The sequence below is a fragment of the Phasianus colchicus genome, chromosome 2 (genome assembly GCF_987193195.1).
Source record: "Phasianus colchicus chromosome 2, bPhaCol1.hap1.1, whole genome shotgun sequence".
Taxonomy (NCBI): domain Eukaryota; kingdom Metazoa; phylum Chordata; class Aves; order Galliformes; family Phasianidae; genus Phasianus; species Phasianus colchicus.
This window is the reverse complement of record NC_143437.1, coordinates 31,641,393-31,661,186: the sequence shown is the minus strand read 5'-3', so window position 1 is coordinate 31,661,186 and position 19,794 is coordinate 31,641,393. Positions and strand designations below refer to the sequence as shown.

General features: G+C 39.0%; 1 protein-coding gene and 1 long non-coding RNA gene across 4 annotated transcripts in view; one reads left to right on the top strand and one right to left on the bottom strand.

Moving 5' to 3' along the window:
• RMDN2 (regulator of microtubule dynamics 2) overlaps nucleotides 1–19,382 on the bottom strand; it is a 155,358-nt gene extending 135,976 nt beyond the window's left edge. The window contains exons 1-2 of the mRNA XM_090135275.1: nucleotides 19,139–19,382; nucleotides 9,265–9,353 (exon numbers count right to left, since the gene is read on the bottom strand). The gene's annotated coding sequence lies outside the window, so the exon portion shown is untranslated. The remainder of the gene's footprint in view (nucleotides 1–9,264; nucleotides 9,354–19,138) is intronic.
• LOC149918940 (uncharacterized) overlaps nucleotides 18,697–19,794 on the top strand; it is a 43,625-nt gene continuing 42,527 nt past the window's right edge. For all 3 annotated transcript variants that reach the window (XR_016464153.1, XR_016464152.1, XR_016464154.1), the window contains exons 1-2: nucleotides 18,697–18,955; nucleotides 19,293–19,517. This is a non-coding gene — a long non-coding RNA (uncharacterized LOC149918940). The remainder of the gene's footprint in view (nucleotides 18,956–19,292; nucleotides 19,518–19,794) is intronic.

Here is a 19,794-nt window from a genome sequence, read left to right as displayed (position 1 = left end):
GAGCACAGAGTAATGCTTTGGTATTATTTTAATCACAGTGAGGTTAATGAAGTTCCTGCAACTTTCAGTGAAGGCTGAAATCCTGATACAGTTTGTAAACCGATCCTGGTCTTATAACTACTTTGCATCTGTATCATTCCAATCAGAATGTGTAAATCATGGAGGATTTGATATATATCATTTCTATAATCAAAATTTCTAGGGAGGCAAGGCCAACTAATTCCATTCCTTCCATGTGTTACAGGAGCAATTTTGCCCATGATAGTCATTATTCTTTCCAGTCAAGCAGTTATATATATTATTGTGTATTGATGAGACATGCTTTCTTCCATGTTATTCTATTAAATGAGGAACTGGGTTACAGAATGCCCAAGAACTGGTTTTATTTGTAAGATAATTCTTAATTGCCTTCAACATCATATTCACTTTGTATAAGCCTGGATCTTATTTCCAGTGCATTCATGGAACAAGAACGGTGCTTCTGCCACTGTAGTAATTTTGTATTTTGAAGAGCAAGTTCAAGAATCTGCTCGGCCATGTGTTTTTAATGGGATCTACAGTTTTAGAACATAATGAGACTTTAGGCCAAAACTTTCATTGGAAAAATCCGTCAGTTAGCATAGAGGAAATTTGAGTGAAGTACAGAATTAGACATTTTCTGTGTAGACCAGCTTCAGCTGTCATGAGGGGGACACAAAGTATTTACTGAATGAAAAGTCAGTATTGTGCAGGACTCCTCATGTAGGTATTCTCTGGAAAGCAGAAACAGATTCTTAAAACTGTTGTTACAGTTGTGTTGTTTTTGCCTTGTCATGTTGTTTTCCTGGCTTAGCTCACTGAAAAATGTCTCCCCATTTCAGGTGTTTTCAGTCTGTGTTATCCTTCCTATGTGATTGCGCTTTTAAATTTGTGAATCCTTAGCTCTTACCATGAGGGTGGGTGGCTGAGTTTAAAACACCACTTCAGGCAAAAAGAGCCACTGTGTTGTAGAGGAGCCTGTGCTCAAGTCAAGAATAAAATTTTTACACTAGCAGCAATTTCATCTTTCATATCACATTTCTGTCAGTGCCCTCAGGAGCTGCATTCCTGAATTTATCAGAACTGCTCAGCCATACCTGTAAAGGTTCTGAAGATGCAACTTCAAAACATGGCTTCTATCCTGATGTGGTCTTCTGTAAAATACTGCACTATGTAATCTGATTTGGCATCTTGGCTGTCACAACACTGGTTGTCAGCTCGAAACCTTGGATTTCTAGTTTGTGAGAAGTTTTGCCTTTCAGAGGAAAATGAAAAGCAAAATAAACCTCCAAAAGAAATCAAAAATAATGAGTAGGAAACATCCTGTTGAGGGTTCCAGGAAACCTGAGACGAGTTTGATGCAGTTCAGAGTTTCTTTTCAAAGTCTGCTATGTAAGTACACCAAGAAACTGATAACTTCCACAGCAGCCTTACTTTCTTCCCCACGCTGACAAAGCCATTTTATGTTAGAAAAAATTGCTTATTGATATTTGCTTGATTCTTGCTCTTCGAACTTTCATGAAGAGATGGTCTCCATTCATTTCACTTGCTTACCCATATGACTAGAAAGTTTGTACAGGACAGAATCACTTGGATATCTAGCAAATGGATATAAATAACCACACAGGATGTGAACATGACAGAAAAGGGCAGCAAATACAAATTAAAAAAAAAAAAAGCCTCAAGAGTGATAAACAATATATTGTTTAAGAGTGACTTCCTTCATAGTTCTTTTTCCTTTTTGCATTTCTTGGTGTTAGCAAGGAAGGCAGCTACCAGGGTTAGGGATGTTCTCTAACTTGTGCAGGAAGTTCTCAGGGAGCAACAAGAATAGTTTGAGGCCAAGTTTCAGAAGGGCTTAACTCCTAGGGCTTAACTCCTAGAAGGCGGATCAGCTCAGTAAGTTTTCATTCCACTAGAATTGGTGAGAGAAGGGACACTTCAGAATGGCTGTCTCTTTGAGAATGTTGGTCATGACCAGAATCATAAGCATCTTCTGATGTGCAAACCTAGCAGGGATGTTGTTGGACCCCACATAATAAGGCCAAATAAAGTTCATGTAATGCAAGGGAAAGCTAAGAAAGATACACGTTAGACTTTATTCCAAGGAAAGAAAATACCAGTTGTTGTAAGCAAATCAATTAAATAAACAGTGACCTAACTCTGTTCTGCTTGCATGCGTTTGCTTTTCATATAGGCACAAAGTACAGATTAGAACATCTATTCCTATGAGTGCCTTCATTTTATGTGTTTTTTAAGGAAGTTTCTGGGTCCAAATGGAAGGCTGAATCAGTCACTGTTTCTCTCTAGTTAGAATTTTGCTAGTGCTAGAAAATCAATAATGCACCTATTTCTTTGTTTACTTCTTAATAGTCATAGCTTTTTATATAAGGACTGATTTTCTGTAAGTTAGCATAATTCCCACTAAGCTGTGAATTCTAATATCCACCAGAGTATTTCTAGGGAGAAATAGATTTTCCAGAATATTTACACCTGAGAAAATATTATTTTTCACAACTTTATTGCAGCCTGACCCCACCATTCCTTCGGCTACTTCTTTTCATCATTGTCTAAGACAACCTTTCTTAGTTTGTGCTCTAAGTAACTAGGACTTGAGCTTTGTGGATGGTCAACCATTAGTCTGAGCTATGTTTACTTTGTTTCTTAAGACATTTATACACCTAGGAACCTCTCTTCTGTTATAACCTCCTGTCAGGATGCCACAGGAGCTGAGCAGAGGTGGAAGCCTGCACTCCCACAGCATCGCTGGGCTGTGCTAAAATGGGGCCCTGAGTTTATGGGTAGAGGTAGGTGTCCCACGTGAGGACCCTGACATGTCTGGCAGATATGTGTGGGTAGTGCTTTTGACTTGAAAGCTGCAGTTTAACCTTGTCTTCAGTAAGTCATAAATAACCACAGAAGCCATCTAACATGTTATCTTGGCAGAGTGCAGGTGAAGGAGCCTTGGGACTTTCTCTATTTGCTACATTGGGTGGAACCATCAGGCAGGGAAAAGACAAATGACATTTACCCATTTAGCAAATTGCTAATGCTATGCCAGGGCGCCTACTGCCTTATTAAAAATGCTGTAGCTTTAAAGACAAAGTGCTGATCAATAGAAGTACTTATCTAGAAGAAAGCTGTCCCCACGTTTTGCAGACATAGCTATGTTTAGGTAAAAACTAATGACTTAGACATGTCAGCAGTTAGCCCAGTGGATTTTTGCCTGTTCCTTCTTGCCTCTTTTCAACCCTAAGTGCTTGGAAGCCAGTCTCCAGATATTCACAGGACACAATCACATTGTGTTATAAGATAATGTCTCATGCACTTTCAAAAAAATCAGTGGATTTGATCCTTTCCTTGCTTCTTGCCATTCTGCCATGAGTCTAATCTCTTGCACACATCCCAAGTTAGCTTGCTTACTTGTCACAAGTGAGAGCAAGTCAGGTTCAGACTCAAGCCAGAACCAGTGAGCTATAGTGGAAAACAAGCACTCAAGTTACAGTCCATGAGTGCTACTTGTTGTAATCTCAGCTGGAGTCAAACAGACCATCTGGGATTCCTGGGAGGAGGCACTCTGGAACAGGCCAGCTGCTGGGAATGTGAGGAATAATGCTGATTTGTCCTGCTGGACAGATATCTTGGGTACCAAAGAAGATTCACTGCAGTAAAGCAGTGGGAGATAACAGCTGTCCTTGGTGCATGAGTGATTATTTCTACCATTAGTTGTGTTGTTCTGTTTTACTTTTGTTTTGTTTTGTTTTCCCTCTGGGCACACTTACAAATCCCAGGTGCTTTGCCACCAGGGAAGTCTGGCTCTCTATGGACTGCGCCTCTTGCCACACACTGAGTAGTTCTGCTTGTCATGGTCTGACCAACACCAGGTTTCCACCTGGCATAGAGAAGTTTCACACAGCCAACCACTTTACACTGCCAGGGCCTTGTGCCCCCATCCTTCTCTTCTCAGGCTTATCTCTCCTGAATTCCATAGCAGAATTTTAAATGCAAATGGAGGCACAGTCATGGAAATGCAGGAAAGTTGTAGAAATGCTGGAAAACTCTATCCCTCCACACAGCCCTACAAGTAGTTGTGTCAAATTTCAGCAAATCACTCAGGGTTTATAAAACTGAGCTGTATCTGAGGTCATGAAGTAATTTTGTGAGAAATATCTCCCAGGGTAATGGATATTTCCACTGACCTTTCAGAGGTCCAGGGATTCAGTGTGTCTACAAACACAGCTTCGGCGTTGTATTTAGCTTGGCTTCCCCCTTTCTCTTGGGGGAAGAGATATTTTTCTAGGTCTGAAGTGACACAGATCAGTGTTGCAGGAACATAAGAGCAGTACTGAAGCATATCAAACTCCACTTAGCCAACATTCTGTTACTCTAGAGTGAGTGCCCTGGGAGGAGTACAGGATAGGAGAAGCATGAATTAAATTTCTGAAAGTATTCACCCTGCATCCAGTAATCTGGATCACAGATTGGTTCACAGAGATGTGTTTGTACTGAATAGTCCTGGATTGATTTCTCTCTTCAACAAAGCTGTGTAAACTTAAACATTCAAATGTCTTGCTTCAGTGAATAAGTAGGTTGATTTTACTGCATGTATTCAGAGTGATTAATAGTGGGATACTCATGTGTGACCTTGGCATTGGTCTGACCTTTTGTGATTTTTATTCTCACTGGTCTGTGTCAATATTCCCATCAGTCCCCATCCACAGCCATCAGTAGCAAGCAGATTTCCTTCCCTCTTCTGTATCAGCCTTATCCCCCATACTTGGATTTGCTTAAGGCTGAATGTGTCCCATTTCATCTTCAAAGCACATAGAACTAACTGTTACAGTGAAGAGTGGTTGGTGATGGGAGCCTATCTGTGGATTGAAATGCCCAAGTACATCACCACTAAAAAGCATCAGGGCAGTGGTAGAGCCAGAAAGAGAGATTCGCTGTAGCACAAGAGCAGCTTGCATAACACTGATAGAGTCTGAGCATGCTGAGCTGAGCTTGGAGGGCTCTTAGGCAACACAGGACACTGAGAAGAACCAAGGCATAGTTGCACAGGTCTTAAAAGAAAAGTCTGAGTGTAGGCAGATGATGAGAGTCAGGGTGCAACTCACTTAGCAGGCTTCACAACTGCTACTTGCCCAGCTTCTCCTGTTCACTATCTACACATGCCAATGTCAGTGGGTGCAGTTATCTCCATATGAAAGAATTTGATTACACTCCTCTGCTTCATACACACTTCCATATCAGACACCATTCTGTTAGTCTCCCTCTGTTGCACAGCAACAAAATGTAACAGAATATTGGCAGGAAGGTACAGCCTCTATTGCCATACCTTCAACATCCACCTCTGCTGTTGTGGGACCAAGATAATAAAATAGGAAGCATTACTTTCATGTTGCATTATCAAGCACTTTATGAATTCAGAAAAGCTTCACATCACTTGTTGTTTATCCAGACTCAAAATATGCGGATAGAGACAGCAACTTCACAGCATGATTGCACATGCTGTCTTTCTGCATCCACATGCATACAAGAGCTTTCACTGTATTTGGCTTATTCAATTAATTTTGAATGTAAACCATAAATATATTAAAGGTTAACCAGGATTCTACAGTGAGATCTATATTCTGTGGCAGTGTTTGGCAGTGTTGGGGAAATCCAAACTACACCAAGGACGTGCAAAATGAGGAGTACCATTTCTCATACTGGAAGTGACATGCTTCCCAGCACTCATAGCTGTGCTTACATTGGTGAAATGAAGGGAATTTTCCCTAGCATTTCTAGAGCAGACAAGCAACCCAACAGGAGGAGAAGGAGGAAAGGAAAGGTTTCATTAGTGACTACAGTACTGATATGATCTTCTAAGCTCTCTTTGCTCTGGCACAAACTTCAGCTGTGGGCATAAACTTTGGCAAATCATTTAATTTCTCCACAGCTGAGACTGCTCTCCCTAGGATAAGAAAAAATAACATACTTTCATCAACTTCTGTCTTTTCTGTCTACATAGATGGAAAAAGAAATTGGTCAGTGGTTCTGAGGACAGTGCTTAGTCTCACAGGCACTAGTTGGGTTATCTGAGAAGTAGAGTTATATGGAACTATAGGTACTGTGCTACATGCATACAACATGATATTGTAAATACTTGTGCTCAACAACTGTTACATTTTTTTTTAATTTTTATTTTATTTATTTATTTATTTATTTTTAGTGATGAATGCCATAAAACCACATTTTCTTTAAGCCCCCATGGAAAACCATCATTTGAAAAAAAAAAAATTGGCATTCACTCACAGCTTGAAATATGCTTGATCATAAGGCAATATGAATGCACAACTTTGAAAAGAGAGCAAGATGAGATAGTGACAGTTTCAGGAAGTCTAATATTCAGGAATTACCACCAAGGCATCACATTTATTTGTTTGCTTGTTATTGTTTGTCTTTTTGGAGCTGTGCTGCAGATCAAGGACTGACTTAACCTAAGTTTGGAAAGCAGTTAGAATAACTTGGCTGCCACCACAGTTCAAGAAATAATGTAACATGTGGCCAGCAACAGAGAGATATTCACTGTGCCCTGACCTGGGAGGAGAGATGTCAGGAGGGGTCAAATTTGTGGAGATACAGTTAAGTGTGAACAGGTGTGTCCAGACCACCATGAAATAACTATCTGGTTAAGCCTTTCTAAGTGAGGCAGGAGACATTCAACCTTTGTGGTATTTGTAACATTAAACCATCCTGCAGCCACAAAGTATCTGATGCAATATGAGCATCTTGCTTAAAGCAAGAGAAATGGACATCCTTAATTAATGGTGCTTCACAGAAAATATTTTGTCCTGTGAGTATTATGGATTGCTCCCTGATGTGGCAGTAATCAAAGGATATTTTCCTTTCCTACTGTTATTGAATTAAAGGATAAAAAGTGTAGGTAGTCTGCATGTGGAGTGGCAACCTTTTACCAGATCATTTTACCCCAGTGGAAGAGAGCCACAAGAAGTGGATTACTTTGCACCTCATACAACAAGTAATGACTCAGAGACCCCAGCACGTAGCTGCCCCACAATCTGCAGGAGGCTGTGCCTCTGATTACTAAGTCTCGGTGCCTTCACATCAACTTAAAAACCCTCTAGGTTTTTCTACTTAGCAACTCATTCATATGTTAGCATTGAGCTATAGAGACACAGTGCAAACTGAGGCTAAGCTCCTTCAGTGGAACAACTCAAAGACCTAACCAGAGCACGTCTAGCTTCTGTCATAGAATCATCAAGGTTGAAAAAGACATTAAATATCAAGTCCAACCATCCACCTGACCTCTCAAGACCCACCATCAAACCACGTCCCTTAGTGCCATGTTCACATGTCTCTTAAATACCTCCAGGGATATGGACTCCACCATTTCCTGGGGCATATCTTTCCAGCATTTGACCACCACTCTCCTTGTACAAATTCTTCCTTATATCCAGTCTAAATCTCCCCTTGCACAGCTTTGGGCCATATGTTCAGTTCCATCTCATGAAAACTGAGCATAGCAATGGAAAATGGACGTGTGCTTGGGTCTCACTCTGGTCTCAGACTGGATGCTGCCAGAGCACACCCTGACGGCCAGAAACCCAAACACATAGTAGTTTCTGCATAGTCCTAGATCTTTCCCCTTCTGGAATTGTGAGGTTTGCCTCTTTACCATCCACCTTGCAAGGTGTCACTGAAATTTTTCTTACTATCTTAGATCATAACCTAATAGCACTTATCATCTTGGAAGATACATCAAGCCAGTGGGCAAATCTGAGAGAAGAATATAAGTTAGTGGCTGACCCACTGAGTAATTTATCTTTTTTGATATAGAATAAAACTGAATCTATAACATCACTGGCATATTAACACATAAATACGCACACTTGTACAAATAAACCAGCAGTGCTAATGTGTCATCATTTCTAAGAATTTATATGTCCTTAGGAGAGGGGGGAAATCCTGTTGTCTCTCGTGTCTAAAAAGAGTTTCCTTTCATGCTACAGCCATTTCTGCATTTGATGCACACTAACATAATACAAGGGTCTTTTTCTGCTCCTTAGTTATTTACTTTCATCAAATGTCTGGCAAACATTAAAAAAAGCCAAGCTCATTGTTCACTAAGTTGTGTCCCACACTGCATTGTATGAAGTCAGGTGAAGTAAGCTGTGTAAATTTGTGTTGCATTTGACTCTGTGTTTTGAGTTTCAGATGTGTGCTAAGTTCAAACAAATTTAAATACTATGCAGTCCAATTTTGGACTGTTTGTTCATTATCTCTTAACACATCTATTAATCTTCTGTGGACAATTCTATCTCTTCCTTTTTAGGAAATGTCTTAAAGACATTACTTAAACTATCTCATAAAAAGTTTGTCATCATCAGGCAGAGATATGTAAAATTGGACCTGCGTATGGCTATTTTTTTTTTTTTTTTATTCTGTAAACTATTTCCTTTTAGGGGAAAATCTACTGATACAACAAACTTCCATTAGTTTTCATTCAAGGGATGTTGATATATACTGTTATTTGCTTTCTGTACCTGTTCATTGATATTCATTGTATTTTCTACCAAAATTATTTGAAGTTAAAATTATTATCTGATACATGCCAGCTTTTCAGATCAGCCAGATCTTTTTCTTTATGTATATAAAAAGCCTGTACATGCTGGAGTCAAAGTAGGAACGATGTGAATTAATCTGAAATATTGAACCTCAACATTTTCTTTCAAAACTGCATGTAACGATTCATACAGTCACATTTCCTGATTAAATCCATCTTTCTTCTGAACTTGTTTTCCTGCACAATTAAAGTGTTTTTCTAGTTACAAGTGTATAATGTAAGAGAGTTCAAAAATGTAAGAATTTTTTTCACAGTTAAAGAACTGTGTCACTGCAAAATCTGCTTAGATATTCTTACTGAATAGACCAAAAATTCATCACTTCAACTGTAAAAGAATGTCCTGAAAAACAAAAAATGACAGTTTTTGTGGGTTTCCTTCTTCCCACAATGTAAGATTTGCTTTAAATAGGATTTTATATACATTTCTCATACTCCACAATGTGTGGGCTAGACAAAGGAAAGGTAAGAAAGAACCAAAGAGGTATCTCAGATCCATCCACATAACTGCAATGATTTACATATATTTTAGAGATTTACATACCACCAATTAGGCCTGATAAATTTAGGACTTCTGAACCTGTAAAACTGTTCAATAAGCTGAAAACTGTAGAACTGACCTGAGGATAAGTGAAGTCCACGGTACTCCATGAAGCTTTCTTGTCAATATATATTCAGACCATTTTTATAGTGTAGTAGAGTTTAGTATCTGTAGAATGAAAGAAGAATTTTTTATATTAAAATTCTCTTTTGATCGATGTGGTTGTCAGAAAACAAAAAGAAAATAGAATTCTCTATTGGAGGCTGTATGAGTTTATAATGCTCCAGTAATTCTGGGTTTGGCTCCTTCCTCTTCCTACCAGCCCTAGGCAAAAAGGCTCCAGCAAAGTACCGAGAGTCCTTCTTCTGGCCATCACCTAGTAACCACTCTAGAGGCTACAGATGTCTACAAAAATGAAAAATGAGTTGGGAAATCCTTCACAGAAACACCAGTTAAATTTCCACTAATACATGACCCTAAATGTTCCCATTCAGCCCAGTTTAGACCACAGATCTGAAATGTGACCATGCCGTGTAACCGGACTACGCTGGAACAATATAATTTGGTATTCCTCAGAAACAAGCAGGTATCTATTGAACATATATTCACCACTTGTTTTCTATGGTAACTTATTCCTCATGTTTATCCTGGGGGAATTTCAAGATGCTCTCATGAATCTTTCCAATCTCATCCATTTATAGGTTTGTTTTCCCCTTCTCTTATTTGCAGTGCTAGATCCAAATGGCCTAAATCCTCCCTACAGTAACTGCTTTACACCAGAGATCTCTCTTTTTATTGTGTTTTATAAATAAATCAGATCTTTGAATAAGATTACCCACAAGCTGAGTATGCTAAAAGAGAGGATAACTGTCACTTTTATAGTCTGCCTGCAAGTATTTACTGTACTAGATCAACAGTTTCTTCTCATCAGGCAAAATACAGTGAGGAAAAATCAGCAAATCTAAATGTGATTGTATGGAGTCTAAGCCCTAATGCTTAGCTGTGTGTTTAAAAACTTTGAAGAGCTATCTGTGATATTAAGAAAGAGCACACAGCCAAGGAAAGCCTCTCTGAGTTGCATGGAAATGCTGTAACCCAGTTTGCACCTCTGAGTCTCTCTTTGGCAGCAGGGCAGGAAGAAGACAGATTGTCTTTAGACATTCTTTTCATCTCTTTTGAGTAGATGCTCAGAATAAATTTAATGGGAATACGAGGACATGAGAAGAGTCTGAATAGTTATGTACTGCCTCTGTGTGTTATAACAAAAAGGAATTCTGGGAACATTCATTAGCTTGCTCATCTGTAAAGGCAAGTTCTCTTTTTACCACGTTCTTTATTAATGTGGCTCAGCAAAACAAGAAGCTCTGGAGTAACTTCTCTGAGTTCCTAAAATGGACACATCTTAGAAGACACTGCTCTAAGGAAATGGTGAACAATCCTGAATTAAATTTACATTTCTCACAGGCAGTTTTAAAAATGATCATCATATAGCAGAAATGAAAATCTCAACCTCACTTATTCCCTGCTTTCTTCCTTTCCCCATTTAAAGGAATAAGTGAAAAATCATTGAAATCTGAATGTGTCTATGCACCCATAAATCTTGCTGTAGGAAAACAAGAAAATTATTTTTATATGTAGTCATGAATGCAGTGAGATCTGAAAATTATCCTTAGTTCTGCAAGAAACACATTCCAAATGTAGGAAAGCCAAGTCCCTGTCTCTCTTGCTCGTGAGGGAGCCTGGACTCATTTCATTGTTCTTGTAGAATGCAGCTGCTGAGTTAAGGTCCTAGTCACAGCTGGAGAGGCAGTGAATGGAGTTATTTCAGTACAAGTTTGTTTGTAGATTAGGTCTTAAAAAGGTAAAACTGCATTGAGTATATCAAGACCAATCTCAGATCACAGCTAGTCACATTACACAGTCTGTTTTACAGATACATCAAACTCCATCTTAAATGCATTTGCTTCCTCTGCTTCTGCCATAACCCCAGTATCTCATTCTTGCAGCAATGTTCTTGTTTTCCCAGTCCAAAACCATTAAGAGTCTGTTTGTACCCTTTTGCTACTACTGCTTCTTACCCTAAATGGCTTTTCCTCCCAGTGTTTGTCCTTCTTCACCGGTGTATTTGTTGACAGCATTCATCTCATCTTCATTTTGGTAGACTAAACAAGCTACTCTATTTAAATCTCTTAAAAGGCCTTTCATTCCTTAATGATCCTTCCAGCTCTTTTCTGCAAACATTCAGTTTGAGTTCCTCCTTCCTGTATGTGGATGATTGTGCAGTTTCCAAAAAGTGATTTCACTAGAGCCTGAACTTTACAATTTGTACTGGAAAAGCCTGCTAGAGTCTAGGGTCTTGATCAGCATTAAGGATTCCATCTGTCCTGCACGGAATTGGAAGCTTCTACATGCAGCAAAGCAGGTAAGTGAGATGTACATCTACTGTTGCTAAGAAGAATCTCTCCCATACTGTGAACCTGTTAGAGGCTACACTGCTGTGTGTGTTTTTATTCCTGGTTAAGTGTTACGGTAATATTGTCCTGAATTCCTGAACTTAGAGGTCACTGTGTTCAGGCCTACTTCTGACAGGGAAGTTCAGTTTTAGGCATAAGCGGACGTTATTTGGATATCTATTAGCACTGAAATACTTCAAAGAATCCAAGAATTGTTGAGCGTGTGTGTGAATTTGATGCTTTGCCATAGTACTTCTCTCTTGCTACAAGGCCATCTTTGTGTCCCCATCACTTCCTGCTGGCTGTTCTAACCAGCAGCTCATTTTTTGATAGAAAGCTGGAGGACTGTGCTGTGAAGAGAAGATCTCAAAGACCTAAATAATACTACTATCCACCCTCCATTAGTACTGTATGCTGCCTTGCCACATACCCTCCTGCAGCCAAACAGTCAGTTCTCTGCTGCTTTGTTACAAAGCACAGAGATGTTGCCACCAGTAAACCCTCATGATGTAAAAGGGAGGGTCTGAACTGCACATTTGCGGTGGCATGAAATCTCTTCATGAAGTTTCCAGCACTCCCTATATTGATAATATGTGGGGTCCCATGGGTCTGATAAGTCTGGAATCTGATACGAGTAAGCCATCATGAGAGTCTTCTTCAGGTCTTGGGGAAATGGAAGCATCCCACAGAAGTGGCCTTCACGGTTCTAGAAACAGTGGCAACAAAACTATTCTAGGCATATGCTGTATTGAGTTGATTCTTGTTTTCTGAGGGGAAAAAAAAAAAAAAAATTCTCATGCTGTTGTGAAGTGGAGAAACAAAGAGCAACAACAAACCAGACCTAGCTTTAAAACCAAAGTGAAGTCCTGGTGTCATTTAAATCAATGGCAACATGCCCACTGACTATCCTGGGGCCCAGGATAGCCTGGATATTAAGCACAAGATATAGTATCACTGCTTCTGTTTGCTATCCTTTTTAGTAAAGACAAAAATCTTGCACAAGGTTTATTTTCTAATGGACTTTAATAGTTGTAATGCAAATATTATTGCAGGGAAGCTGAATTATAGCACTATGTGACAACTGAGCAAGAAGTCTTCAGCTGCTGAAAACTGTCACAGCTTAGCTGAAATCATGTGTTAGCAAAGAATGCTCCCCACACGTTTAGAATACAAGAATAGCTAAGGTGTTAGGAAATTTAAACGTGTGGGAAACAACTTAATGGTTCAATTTGATTTAGTATTACTATATTAAAGGAACTGAATAACACACTCAGAATGTGAAATGTATCAACTTTGAAAGAAATGAAGCCATTGTTATATAGTACTGGCTGCAGGCACAGACCCACAAGCAAAGAAGTAATGTGGAAAAACTACTGGAAACTAGTATTTAAAATATGATACCTCCCAAAATAATTTTTACAAGCACTAAGAATTAATGCATTGTGAACAAAACAGTGCTTTCACTGTAAGCATTTAAAAAGGAAATAGGTTCAGCAAAAAAAAAGTCTGCAGTTTAATCTCTGATGATTTAGGCCTTGTTCTATGCTAAGTATATCAGGAAGCTCAAGGGTTTTCAGAAGAACAACTCCACACTCAACTCTGTGTTTTTCCTTTTGTTTTCAATTTGTTATAGTAGCATTCTTTCAGAGTGGGAAAAATAAACCAAGCATTTCTAAGATATAAATAGTTTAGGATGAGATGAGTAATTAAGTGAGAAGAAAGCAGAGCTGACTGGTGATAGATCTAAGTGACATTACAATGAAATTTCATTCTTTCCTCCTAACTCAGTCTTGAGGAGGTGATGATTTTACAAAACAATGCTCCATAAAAATACAATGTACTGAAGAATGTGATTATATCTTCCCCAAAATAAAAAGTAACGAGAAAAGAAAGAAGAAAATTACCTCTTGTTTTTCAAGAGACAAAAGACATGCAAACTTTGTCACATTAGGTCATTTGCAGAGTTCTTCCTAGGGCTTTTGCTGCAGTTTTGGAGCTTGGGAAACTGGCCACATCCACACTGGAAGAAATAAGGCTTTTTCAGCTCTCACTGACCTGCCTACTTTGAAATTTGCTTCTCAGAGGGAGGAATAGTAGTTGGTAAAGAGGAGGCACATTTTTCACTGTTTGGCACCCTTCTTGTTCCATCTTAAATATTTCTGTTCCCTTTCTTCAAGTTACAAGAGTGCAAAGGAAAAAAATAGGGAAGCAAAGCAAAAAAAACAACAAGGAATCAAATAGCTTGCGCTCCCTGTTTACAGAAAAGATTAATAATGCCAACATTTCTCTAATAGAAGTAATAAACATGTAAATTTATGTAAGATGTAAATATGAATACATGTAAATAAATACATTTGTTTAAAAAATAACTGCTTATTTAGAGCAGGTACTTTAATCTCTCTTCAAAGAATTATAAATAGATGATTGAAATAAAGCACATTGGTTTTATATTTTCTTGCCATACTTTTACTTCTCTGTAGATTGAGTTTTGAAGAATAACTGAGTATGAATATGTCTATTATTATTATTTCTGCACTCCTAGGATGGTGAGGCACTGGAACAGACTGCCCAGAGAAGCTGTTGTTGCCACATCCTTGAGAGTGTTCAAGGTCAGATTTGATGGAGCCCTGGGCACCTGATCTAGTGAAAGGGTTTCCCACTCATGGAAAGAGCATTGAAACTAAGTGATCTTTAAGGTCCTTTCCAACCCAAACTATTCTGTGATTCCATGATTATGATGAAATAAAACAGCTTATATTAACTGAAAAGAAATGAATAAGACTTTCTGGATCCTCTTTTGATGTTCACCTACATAACATGCTTAGATTTTCCTTAAATGTGAAAGATCTATTACATTCCCATATACATTGCAAGACACTTTACATCACTAATTTAAAAGAGCAGGTGCCAAGTAATAAATACAACATACTACTGTTACACTGGGGAAGGTAGTCACCTTTGCTTTGTCTGGTAAGAGAATGAAGATCACTGATGTCTATCCTCTTCACTGTACTACCATTATGTAAAGTTAAGTTCAGAGAATGGGGAAAGGATCTTACTGTTTATTATCCCTAGATGAACCATAGATTTCTAGAGGGATCTATCTATACTAGTTTTACTGCTGCAAGATTTTACAGAGTTCCCTTTGTGCAGCTGAATGTGCTTATCCAAATACAACTTCTTATTATAGAAGCTGTAATAGCCATTTCAATGTCTTGCATTTACATATGGGTGTTCACCCAGCAGCCTTTCCTGTATGTTACTATTTTGGTAAAAAAGTACACCTTTAATCAAAACAGTAATGCAACAACAGCAAAACTCTTTAAGTATATCTGATTTGAATGACCTTTTGATTTTAATAATCTTCCAGTGGAAACTTCTCTCTGTCTTCCTTTTTAAGAAATGCCTTTCAAGATTAATTTATCTTGCAGAGAGATCATCACAGGGAAACAATAGATTGGACAACGGAGGACTTGTGACCTCAGTTTTCCTGTTGCTGTTGCGCAACTGATGTGAATGTCAAATCTATTGGTACAAAAGTCACTACGAAGAAACTCAAAATTATCAAAGCTGGGAATGCTGAAAGGTTAAATGCAAAAATAGTAATTTAAAACTCTAAAATAAGCCATTACTTAGAAACTCCATTGACGCTACTTAATAACGCAGTAGCACTATTTGGGGTAAAGCAAGCTCAGGTTCATCTCTACTACTGTTATTGTTAAAGAATACTGCTAGAGAATATACAGATGGTGCCAAGTTTAGAATTATGATTACTGAAACTGAAATGGTAGCATTATGCCTAGCTAGAGAGCCATTCCTCTGAGAAGCTTGTGCTTTCCTTGGATTTCTGCTGGTAGGAAGGATTCATCTCCTTGTCAATTTCATTCCCATCTGCAATGAAGATGACTGTGAATGAAGGGGCAAAAAAGGTGACACTGCCAACTTCTGTCAGTAAGAGAACGTATAGTAATTGAAAAGGATATCTTAAGTGGGTTTCTGTGCTCTGTTCTGAAAAGTCTCCACAGCTTGTGCTTCTCTTTTGCCTTAGGAGCAGAAGTATTGCATACATATCAACAGGTCCATCCCACAGCCTCACTGAAGTAAAAGTGGTCTCCTTAACAACAGACTTTGAAAGACAAGGAAAAAATTCCCCAGACTCTTTGACCTGGAGCCCTCCCTATGGGGACCAGCTGCTGTCTTTTGTCTCTAGCTTCAGTTTTAAAACATTTTAGCTTTGATCTGTGTTTATATTGACAAAAAGAATCCGTATAAAATAAATGAGGAAAGTTCAGCTGTATAAACCTGCAGGCTGCCTCAGCAAGAGCTGGAAGCAACAACTGAAGATAGAGATCTTCAGGATATTCCATTAGCGAATAGCATCAAGTAACTTGGTGTTGCTGCTGTCTATAGTAGTTCTAACAAACAAGGTGAAGTATGTATTTCCACAAGGCCAGAGAGCACAGGCCACTTACACTCTTTCTTTCGTACAGGGCCTATAGCTTTATTGGACAACAGTCCTACATATATTTACATGTGTTTAATTTCAAATACATGAAAATCTACTGATGATAGATAAAAATAAACATATACATAAAACACTAAACGCTGGGTATCTGAGATCTGTCAGTTACATCCATGCCAGCCTACTGCAACATGACGAATTATGCAATACGTTGCTGCTTTTTATGTGGAAAATATTAGTGGGTTATTGAATTACAGCTTTTCTGCAGCTGCAGTGCAAAAAAAGCCCGAGAAGCGAGTATAAATCAAAAAATTCACACTGTTGAGCTCTGAGAAAACCTTTGATGAATAGGGCTGAATGCTATCTGTATATATTCAGTAACTTCTCAGCTGGTTTGAAAAAGAAAAAAAAAAAAGCTCTCTACAAGATGCAACGTTAAGAGCAATTGATGCTGCTGCTCATAGAACAACTCTAGTCTGAGGAGTCCCAGTAATGTGATTAAATTGGCTGAGAGTACTTTCTAGCAAAGCAAGCATAGAAATTTTGACACAGGGTCCTAGTTGTTGCCTTGTGCTGCACTGTGGTAATAAATGATTACTTCAGAAAAGGAATGATATGCTATCTCTAGACAGAGTTTTGATTACGCATGATACTGGCTAGCTTACATGGCTCTTCTGCATATGTATGTTTATACTCTGGCTCATTCTCCGCCCCAACAAGTGACTGAGTGATCCAGTGCCTAGGATTGGGTTTGTTTCACTTGGTGAGAGCACTGCATTAACACTCAGCATGCTTCTCACCTCATTCTTCTATTGTGTCTCTGCCTGAGAAGTCCTACAGAACATGTGGGCTTTATAGACACAATTTTACCTCTGCCCCTTCCCACACTGCTGTTCATGATGTGGGAACACAGGACGGCTTATGCAAATATGCCACTACCTAAGTAAGTCTGGCCCCAAAACTGAATACTAAAATTTAATTTGTGAGTAAACACCTCTAAAACTGATACTGAGGTGGAATTTCTGCTTTGCTATAGAACAGTTTTGTTAAAAATGCAATCAAGATACTTTTACCTTGAGATATTTTCATCTGTTACTATTTGGAAAAAAGAAAATAAGCTAGTAGAGCTAGCAAACATCAGAGCTAAACAACTTCAGAGATGGTTATAGGGCAGAGCTCTGGAAACCTTCTGTCTACTGCAACTCCTAGATATTAACACAAGCAGCAGACTAAACATTTGTAACCTGTTTGTACTGCCAGCTGACAAATGAATGTAATTAATGGGCAGCTATAAGGTGAAGGAGTCTGGAAAATAGCAAAAGTTGTCATCTTGAAATGTATAGCACTGATGCCAGAATATTGATTTAACTGCATTACTGCTGCTAAGCAGTCCTGTAGTTTTACATTACACATTGCCATTTGCAGTTTATTATTTTCTTCTATTTCTTTTCTACCAAATTATCCTTCACAACATTTATTGTTAGCGGGGCTTTAAACAAAATAAATATCCCATATCAAGTGAAGCTATTCAAGTCAGGTGGTAATGTGATTCAACACTTTTAATTTTGTTTTAAAGTTAGATTTCTACTCTCTTCTTTGAAATGTAGACTCTGGTGGGGGATAATTACCGTGAGCACACTTAGTGAAATTAAAATCACTGACGTCTATTTCATTGCTCATTGGGGAAATTGCCAATATTGGAAAAAAAACATTTTCCAAATAACCTTTGTAAGTGGCTGATAAATGAAATAGGAAAACAAAGATGCATGACTGTATACCACTTGCCTTAATCTGGGTACTTTATTTTCTCTAAAATCATTAGTTGCGTGATATGAACAGGCTGTATTTGCCATGAAATTAACTATACACTTTCAAACACACAGCTCTCTGAAGGGTCTCAATACATTTACATCTCTGAGTTATCAGGAAAGGAATACTCCAGTTTCAGGTTTCAATTCAGCTTTGTTAGAAAATATTCTGCTCTTCTGGAAGGCTATTGATCCATGGCCTAGTAGTTAATGAGAAAAGCAATCATGGTTTGTAGTAAAAAAGGATGGTCATAATGGCCTGGCCTGACCTGACTTCCTGCCTATCCTATGTAGCAATTTCCCTCATTACCTCAAAAAACTCCACTAGAAAACATATTCTTATAAAGACAGCTAATTCAAATTTAAGGAGTGCAAAACCTGCTGAATTTTCCATACCTCTGGCAAACTGCTCTAGTAATTTCCCTTGGTGTTAATCTTTTTTTCCTGCTTAAAATGTGCTGAAGTAATCTTCAGCCGTCGAGTTTTCTGATGCATATGTCTTGATACTAGAAACCGTTCAATCTACCATCAGCACTGACAAAAGCTATTCTGTTTCTGGGTGGGAGGGAAGAGGGACAGGATTAAAGTTACATAGTAATAGATTGGCTCTCTCCAGTTTTCCAAGAGAAGCATGCAAATATTTGTTTCATTATTTCTAAATTTAATCACACTCAAGAGAACGCTCCAAGATTATGCCAACAGGAACATATTATTAGATCAATCCATATCCAGATCATAATGTTTTCTTTTCAAAGCCTTTTCTCATGATTTTACATGCGATTTTTAAGGCATATATTTACATCCCACTTCAGAAACGTTACAGACATTTGTGTGAGTGCAGTGGCTTACACAGAAGAATATTTTTGTCAAAGAAAAGAGGAGACTTGCTGCTGATAGCCGTTGTGAAGCAGTGAGGGCGGCAGTGCTGGCTGCAGGAGGGTGTTAGCAGGAGGTAGGCCCCAACATGGCCGCAGCACTCCACAGGCACCTACCAGTGACAGAGGGAACTGACTGACAGTGGCCTTCTGATATCCTTGGGTTTCTGAGGTTATTTGTTTATATTTATTTTCTGCTATAGCTAGTGGAACTTGTACACAGGAAGGGCTCTGTCACTGTCAGCACCATCCTGAGGGTGGACACACACAGCAACAATGAGATTTAGGTCAGCCTGCCGAGCCTTTTGAAATCATATTCTTAAGTTTTAGATAAATTCATAAATAGTGGTAATACCTTGAAACGAAGGGGCAAAAACCCATCCCAGATCCAGGGGGCAGCAGTTGGTGTGAGGCTGGCAGCAAGTGCAGAGGGAGCTGAGGGATCCCTGTCAGGTCTCCTGCAGCAATGGCTCAGTGTGGGGCACGTGGCTCTCTCTTGTTCTTTCCAGAGTACTGAGGCGAAGCAGCAGAGGCTCTGAAGCTGCCTGGCTAACAGGGCACTGCAGAAGGGACAGCAGAGCCACACCACCAGGATGCTGGGAGCTTAGGGCTGGAGCTGCCCCAGTCTGGGGCCTTGCCCACTTCAGGCAAGGAGCAGGGGTTGAAGGTCAAGGAAGAGGCTGTGAGCCTGGAAACCTCAGGAAAAGCAGGAGCTGCTGCAGAACATCCTGATGGTAAGAGTTTTAATGACTTATTTTTTACATTTTTTTTTTAATTCAGTCTATATTCCCCTTTTCCTCATCTGCTTTAAATGCTGTGGGTGTCCACCTGCCATCAGTGAGTCACCTGCATCAGTGAGTGCAGCCCCGATGTCCTGTGGTGTAACAGCTTTCTGCTGCAACTGTATATAAGCCAAACCATCAGATCAGGCAGAGAAAGACAGAATTTTTTCCTCACCAATCCTAATGTGCTTTGTTGATGTGTCTTCTTGATTTTGTTTTGTTGCCGCTG